Consider the following 6,519-nt stretch of genomic DNA (forward strand, 5'->3'; position numbering starts at 1 on the left):
AGGCCAGGCACAGACTGGAGAGCTACACTCTCTGTGGTCTGCGTGTGTGCAGGGCAGAGGGGTACCAAGAGGTAACAAACTGTGGGGACCAAAGAAGGTAGATGCAATGTCCCAGGATGGGGTGAGGGGATCTCAGGACAAGGTCTGGGGATGTGGCCTTGAGCCCAGGCCAGCTCAGGGGCTCTTAGCTGATGTTTTTCCTTTGTTTGTTTTTATGAGATCAGGGTGGGAAAGATTCTTAGCCATTCCCTCCGCGTGTTATTTTATTTTGTAATGACCTTCTGTTGTCCCCCCTCACCCTCAACCCAACTCACAGAGGGCAGCACTGAGATCCACAGAGGGAAGAGAGCTGAGAGGGGGTGAATGGGGGTGGGTTAGGGGATGTGAACCAAGCACGGAAGGGGCCTGGCAGGTGAGGACCCATTCAGGCTCACGTGGAGCAGCCCGGACCAGGAGGACCTCAGAGGGGCCCTGCCCCGTGGCCCCGCAGAGGCCCCTGAGCCAGTCATTTCAGGAGTGACTGGACTAAAACGCAGAACTGTGCCTGGTGTATTTGCGCAGATCGGCAGCAGTTCCTTCTGAATTTCTGTGGGTATTTCGGTTGGGTTTTTTGTTTTTTTTTTTAATTATCCAGATTAGCATGAGGTGAATTCCCATGTTTAGAGGGTTCCCATTTTATGAGACCAGTGGAAAGTGGAAGTGGGTGCATGTCGGGTTTGCCCACTAGCTGGTATGTTTAATGGGCAGAAGGCAGTGGGGGCCGCCCCAAACCCCACCCTCCACCTTCTCACTGTGTAAACAACATGGGCTTTGTAAATGCAACTCTCTCCTTAATGTTTAAGTACAGCATTTGCTTTCATAATGATCTGGGACCCCAATAAGCACTTCTGCAATGCAAACCAGTCCTCTTCTCCCAACAGGGCCATTCCCTGGTTCCTGATGCTGGAGGGACTCGAGGGACAAGTTTGGGGCCACTGGAGGGGGCGGGGGGCTTTGGAAGGAAGACGGGGAAAAAGGATGTGCCATGAATCAAGACATGGGTTTGCACATCTGCTTAGCAATTGTTTGGCGAGGGTCCACAACCTGGAGGGATGCACCACAGAGGGGATGGCTCATCTCCACCTCCAGGCCTTCACCTCTGCTGTTCCTTCCCCTGGCATCCCTTTTTCCCACCTCTCTGCCCGGCAAAACCCCACCACGATCAGCGCCCGGCTCAGTGACACCTTGGCTGGGCGAGCAAGCAGCATAGAACTCTCAGGATTGCTGCAAAATTCCACAGTCACAGCCACTATCAGGGCCACCTCGTCCTGGCACCACTCACTCATCCTCTGTGGTCCTCCAGCACTTTGCACATTTGTATGTTTTGTTTCAGAACAGTAAGCATTAAGGTTGCAGAACTAAATGCACTCTAAGATCCGTTTTTTGTAAAATTGAAAATAAAACTGTATTGTTTATATAGACTTGCATATAGATGTTTGGGAATGTGTGCATATATATAAGGAATATGTTTTTGTATTTTTACAGAAAGAAATCTGAAGAGTACATACCAAACCGCCCCTCTTGCTAGGGGAAGAGGGTTTGCTTTCATCTGAAGTATTGTTTGAATTTATTATGAGCATGTATTATGTTTTTTATTATGAGTATGTATTATGTTTTTAAGCTTTTAACCAACATTTTTGAGGAAGAGAAGTTTCCTGGGTTTGCCTCCGTCTTCCCCCTGGCTGGAGCCGCCTCTGTTCCCCAGCACCAGGGCACAGCGCAAAGTGGGCAGACGTCTGTGGGGTGAATCACGCAGCATGCAGGAGTGAGCCCTGGCCGCCCTCCGTGAGCAGGCCGCGAAGCCGTTCACTGCTGTGTCACAAGGCCTGGAAGGGCGCTAGGGGATCCTCGGTAAATGCTTGTTGAATGAATGAATAAGAACTCAGTCTGAGTGATTTCAAATTCTGAATTTGTGGGTCTGAATTAATGGTATTTTTTTGTGTGTGTGTGAGGAAGATCAGCCCTGAGCTAACATCCATGCTAGTCCTCCTCTTTCTGCTGAGAAAGACTGGCTCTGAGCTAACATCTATTGCCAGTCCTCCTCCTTTTTTTTCTCCCCAAAGCCCCAGTAGATAGTTGTACGTCATAGTTGCACATCCTTCTAGTTGCTGTATGTGGGATGCGGCCTCAGCATGGCCAGAGAATTGGTGCGTTGGTGCGCGCCCGGGATCCGAACCTGGGCCGCCAGTAGCGGAGCACGCGCACTTAACCGCTGAGCCACGGGGCCGGCCCTGAATTAATGGTTTTTTAATGCATTAATATTAGGAATCTAATAAGTCACTGAAATAGAGGGTACCAACTGAATGGGTTCAGAAATGTGTTATCACTAGTTATAAAGTAACTATATTTCAGAAGTTTGAGAAATAAAGAAAAGAAGAAAAGGAATCATACCACCCTAACACGTCACCGTTTGTATCTTCATGCAGTTCCTTCGAGTGTGTGAACGTGCGCACGTCCAGCTTATCCACGTGTTACAGAGTGCACTGCTCACACAATTCCGAATCGTGTGGTTTTTTTTTAACTTACTGTTATATCCTAAGACTTTTTTCATCCTGTTCTAAAGTCCCCAAACTCTTATTTTATGAGTGCAGTCAACTCCATTCAGGGGACATACATAATTTAGAGCCAACCGTCTGTGGTTACATTGAGGTAGCTTCCCTGTTTTTACTATAGCTCTATATTAACTGTTTTGAATTACTGGCTTTTGCCCAATGCCTTCATAATTTCACTCTGGGTGCCGCTCAGAGATGCTTGGGCACCTCAGGTCCGTGTTCCCAGAAGCAGAGGAGGGGTGAGCAGTCTCCAAGTTGCCAGGCCACAAGCTGTTAGTTACCAGTGTGCAGGAGGTGAGGAGCTTGCCCAGAGAGCAACCCAGCCACTGCCTTCTTCCCTGAGCAAGTCTGGCTATGAGAAAAGTCAGCTGAACTAAACAGTGTGCTTAGTGACACAGTGATGTCCTTTTTGGGGCAAACTCCTCACTCCTTCACAGACATTTAACCAAGAATTTGCAGACCCTGCACGTCACATTTTGAGTAGCGCTGATCTATACAGCTTCCTTCAGCACAAGTGGTTTATTGTGGGAAACTTTACGTCTGGGTGGATCCTGGTTGGGGTTTGGGAGAGAATAACAGTCGCTCCCATGAGCCGGTGCAGTGCTGTGGCCTCCCCGTGCGACAACACGCGGCCACAGGCCAGCTGCTCCCATGCCCTGGAGGGTTTGCTCCGTGTCCTTCCTGGGGGCACGGGTGTATGCGGGCTGTGGGTCATCCATGCATGGCCATATGCAAGCATGAGCGCGGGCTGCCCTGAAGGCAGGAGAAGCGGGGGCCATGGTGACAGCTGTACTGTTGGCATATTTCAGAGGACCTTAGGATATCGTTAAGACAGAACTTCTACAATTGAATTTCAATTATTCTCAGAAAAGAGGAATAAGGCCACCAAGCAAAGGAAGGATTTTAAGGATTTAAGGCTGAAAAGTGACATGGTCAGGTTTGCATTTTAGAAGGAGCAAACTGACTACTGCGTGGAGACTAGATGAGAGGGGGAGACCAGAGGTGGGGGCTCCAGTGGGAAGGTCAGGACTAGAGCAGAAGGCTTCACCCTCCCGCACCCACACTCTGGCTGCAGCCTCATCGTGGGAGGAGTGTCCCCTCCTAGCCCTGGACCTTGGTCTTGGTCTTATGACTTACTTTGGTCAAAGGAATGGGGCAGAGGTGACTGGACACCAGTTGTGAAACTTGACCTCAGATGCCTCACGTGGTTCCATTGCCCTCTTTAGCATTGGCCATCACCGGGAGAAGGGCATGTCCAGCCAGCCTGCTGATGCTGGTGGGGTGAGAGACCTGTGGAGCAGAGCCGCCCCTCCCGCCAGCAGAGCCCCGAGCCAGCCCAGTGGAGGCCAGCAGAGCCGCGAGGCCTGAGAGGGAGCTGCCTGCTGTAGGCCGTGGAGGTCTGTGCCTGTTTGTTAGGTGGCGGTGTCACGGCAACGGGTAGCTGCTACATTGGGAGGGGAGGACAAGAACAGAGCCAAGGAGGCGCTGGGGAAGCAGGTAGGGTTGTGGTCAGCTGGGTGCGGGGGAGCCTGAGGGAGACTCTCAGGGACTGGGGTTTTGGTGTGGTGCCCAGGAGGGGCCCCAGGGGGAGAAGGACAGAAGGGCCTCCCACACTAGACGCACGTTGCAGCTCTCGCCCCTGCCCTCTGACTCACTCTCCCCGTCCCGGGGGACCAGGGCCTGAGTCTGTGAGGATAAGCCCCGCGGGGGCTGAGCTGCTGAGCGGGACTACACCATCCCGCCACACTCGGCGCCACCCCCGCCGCGGGCCTCCTGCTCTGTCAGAACGTCTCCTCCATTACAGACCCAGAGGACAAGCCCTGGACAAGGGTGTGAACCAGACCTCCCGGGCCCCGGGGCGCTCAGGAGAGGCCCTGCGGATTTCCCAGGGCTTCCTGCAGAGAGAGCAGCCGGTTCTCGTTACTTTCATTTACTTAAAATACCTGCCTTTGCAGCAGTGAAACTGCCCAAAATATTCACTTCTTTATTTCCAGCTAGATATGTTGAGCTTAATTTGCATTGGATAATTATTTTCAATTAAGTGATAGCAATCCTGTTTTGTGAAAAATAATCTTGTCCAAAGGCTAAACAGTTTATCCCATCCGAGAAACCAGGAGGCAGTGACGGGAGTAGGCCTATTAGCATGCTCTCCGGGGGGAGGGACGCCCCAGCAGAGTCCCTGTGGGCCACCTCTGACCGCAGGGGCCAGGTGGAACCATTGGCCTGGTCTGCCCTCTGACCCCCCCCCCCCCCGGCCCTGCAACCGCTCTCTTCTGTTTGAACTAAGAAGGGAGCACTTCTTAACAGCTGCCAGTGCTAGAAAAGGCAGCCAGTGCAGAGAAGGGCCCAGGACAGAGGCAGGAGGCCTGAGTTCTGGACTAGCTGTCTGTCCCTGGGTAAGTCATCACCCCTCTGAGCCTCAGAGTTGCCCTCTGTGTGGGGAGCAGTGAGGTCAGATCTACGGGACTGCTCCAGCTCAGATGTTCTCTTTTGTGATTCTGTCCTGGTCATTCAGAGCTACCTAAGTCTAAAACCAGGTTTTCTACAGGCGAACCAGCCCAGCAGCCAAGCCCCACTTCCTGGGTATTCTGTGTGCTGCTGAGGTGGAGAGGTTCACCCCCACCAGGCAGGGGGAGCAGAGATTTCGTTCTGAAGCCTCATTCAGGAGCAGCTTGTTCAAGCCTGCTCATGTGTTCGGGAGCAGATAGCTCCCAACCAGGGGCTTTCAGGAGCTGGAGCCCTAAATCCTAAAAGATCACAGAGACAGGAAAAATCCCAAGGTGTTGTCCTTGGGCACGCACTCCCACACCTGCAGCAACGGAGCACTCACTGCCTCCCCAGCAGGCCCTCTGCCACAGCAACCCTTGTGGGACGGCTGTCTGAAAGGCCTCCCTGCCTTCCCAGGACAGACATGCCTCGGGTCCTCCTGCGTGGTCTCTCCTGTCCACCCACCCTGCCAACCTCAGTCACTGCCCGATCAGGCCTTGATGTCACATGTAAAGTAGCCGGCCTGCTGTTCACTTGACCGTCCAGGCAGCACAGCCCAGCCAGACCCCTCCCTCGCCACACCTTCTGGTACCAATACTGCGCACGATGGTCACTACCTGCTCCGGTTTTCCAGTCCGTTTCTTCGCTCACCGTTATTTGGTCTGTTTTGTCTGTCTCTTCATGGGCCTGTAATTCTCACTGTTTTATGGCGAGGTCGCACCCCTGCATCCCGCCGGGCTTCTTTACTTCCCTTGACAGTCTTCTCTGCTGTTGCGCATCTGGGTAAACTCCCTCCCCACCATTGAGCTGCTGGAGCATCTCCCACGGACGCCTCTTCCTTCTTCCTGATGCTCCATCTTCATGACCGGTCTCAAAGCAGATGCGGTTGTAGCCCTGCGCTGAGGAAGCTTCGGGAAGACTCTTTAAATTCATACACTCCTGACCCTACTTGAACTTGATCAGATTCATCAAAAACAACAAATGTGCAGCCCAGCAACCTCTTCTGGGAGCCGAGGAGGGCTCCAGCTCTGTGCAGGGGATGGCTGACCCCTGCAGCCCCACTGGCCTCCTGTCCCTCAGCGTCCTCCCCGGGGGACCTCAGGGAGGCCTGGGGAACAATCTGGGAGAGAGACGAGGAGCCATGACAGTGTGTGCAGGGCCGACTGTCACAACACTCATGTGTTGTGAATAATGTATTTGGTATATTAACTGGTGTGAATTATTTATTCTATAAATATTTATTTACATGAAAATATGTTTACAGTACATGTTGCAAAGTGAAAATGAAAATTCCAATACGTATAAGCCCATTCCCGGGGAAAAAAAAAAAGCTACGTTCCTACTCACCTTCCTATTGTTACTTACATAGAAAAGAATGAGGATGGAGGTGGCCCAAGAGAAAAATGAATGTGAATTTTGTTCTCAGTTCTTCAAGGATTTC

Source organism: Ceratotherium simum, chromosome 29 (genome assembly GCF_057802395.1).
Source record: "Ceratotherium simum simum isolate JZ-2026a chromosome 29, ASM5780239v1, whole genome shotgun sequence".
NCBI classification, from domain to species: domain Eukaryota; kingdom Metazoa; phylum Chordata; class Mammalia; order Perissodactyla; family Rhinocerotidae; genus Ceratotherium; species Ceratotherium simum.